The sequence below is a fragment of the Frankliniella occidentalis genome, unplaced genomic scaffold (genome assembly GCF_000697945.3).
Source record: "Frankliniella occidentalis isolate FOCC.00 unplaced genomic scaffold, Focc_3.1 Scaffold52, whole genome shotgun sequence".
Lineage (NCBI taxonomy): Eukaryota > Metazoa > Arthropoda > Insecta > Thysanoptera > Thripidae > Frankliniella > Frankliniella occidentalis.
In genome coordinates, this window is record NW_026267182.1 from 989,963 (window position 1) to 991,198 (window position 1,236).

General features: G+C 63.7%; 1 protein-coding gene across 1 annotated transcript in view; it reads right to left on the reverse strand.

Moving 5' to 3' along the window:
* The window catches only part of LOC113216513 (uncharacterized), a 43,056-nt gene extending 42,217 nt beyond the window's left edge, over positions 1-839 (reverse strand). Inside the window, exon 1 of the mRNA XM_052267451.1 lies at positions 495-839. The gene's annotated coding sequence lies outside the window, so the exon portion shown is untranslated. The remainder of the gene's footprint in view (positions 1-494) is intronic.
* Between the last annotated feature and the right edge of the window lie 397 nt (positions 840-1,236).

Consider the following 1,236-nt stretch of genomic DNA (forward strand, 5'->3'; position numbering starts at 1 on the left):
GCTCTCCGTGCCCCCCCGCCCCCCGCCTACCGCTAGGATCCCACCGGGGCCCAACAGCCTAATGGATCGTCCTCTCTCTTCACTCCTCTCCCTCCCTCTCTCTCTTTCTCCCTCTCTTGGCTGGCCCAGTCGATGTTGTGTCCGAGTAGAGAAAGCGAACAGGCGCGGCGCGGCGTGGCGCGGCCGAGTGGCGGGCGGAGGGCGCCCCCTGTCCTAATGCGCCCTTCAACTCCCACTAATCGAGAGGGTCGCGTCAAGCAGGCGTCAGGACGTTCCAGGGCCTTCCAGGACCTGTCGCCCAGGACTGCGGCGGCGGGCCCAAACAAAGAGGGACGGCCAGTCAGAATGAATGTGTGCGTGTGGCAGAGAGAGAGAGAGAGAGAGAGAGAGAGAGAGAGAGAGAGAGAGAGGCGTAAGGGTTTGCTCACCGGAATGTATCGCAACGGGTTAACCGGTTGATCCTGATCCTTAGGGCCTAACTGACATTTGCTTACCTTTCAGATTCGTATCCCTTCGAGTCACAAGGATCCGCGTCGAGAGGTAAATCCCATAAGTGTGTTGTCACTGCACTGTCACTGTTCACACATCGCTCGCGGGGCCCGACGCGACCCGCTATCTCGCTCCCCCTCTGCGCGCGTTCGCTCGCTCTCTCGCGCGTCCTCACTCTGCCGACCCGACTCGGCTCCTGCTTGCCACGGTTCGGCTCGGCTCTCGGCTCCGGCGCGCTTCGGCTCTCGGCTCGGCCCGCGGCTCTGCAGGAGGCGAGGAGCGGGCGACCGTCTGGCTCAACGAGCACTGACGCACTGAGGCAGGGCGGCTGGCGGGCAGGCCGGGCAGCCCGGGCGGGCGGACGGGCGGCAGGCGGGCGGGCCGCGAGCGGAGCAGAGAGCAGCCTGCCGGCTTGCCCGCACACTCCGCACCGCACTCCGCTAAGCTAAACAGTCTCTCTCTCTCTCTCGCTCGCTCCCCCTCTCGGCTCGCTCTCTCTTTCTCTCTCTAGCCTGCTCTGTCGCCCTTTAAACGTACAGCTGTCTCTGTTGCTCCGCCGTCGTCACCCGCTGCTCTATGTCGTCGCCGTGATCACTTCTTTTCTCTCTTCTCCTTCTTATTTTCTCTCCTCACCTCCGCCTCCCCCTGACCCTCTCGCCGACAATCTCTGAATGCCTTAGATTTCAGCCAGGCGACAGGAGCGCTGCTGAAACAGGCCGGGCCGGCTTACACTTCAGCCGCCCCCCT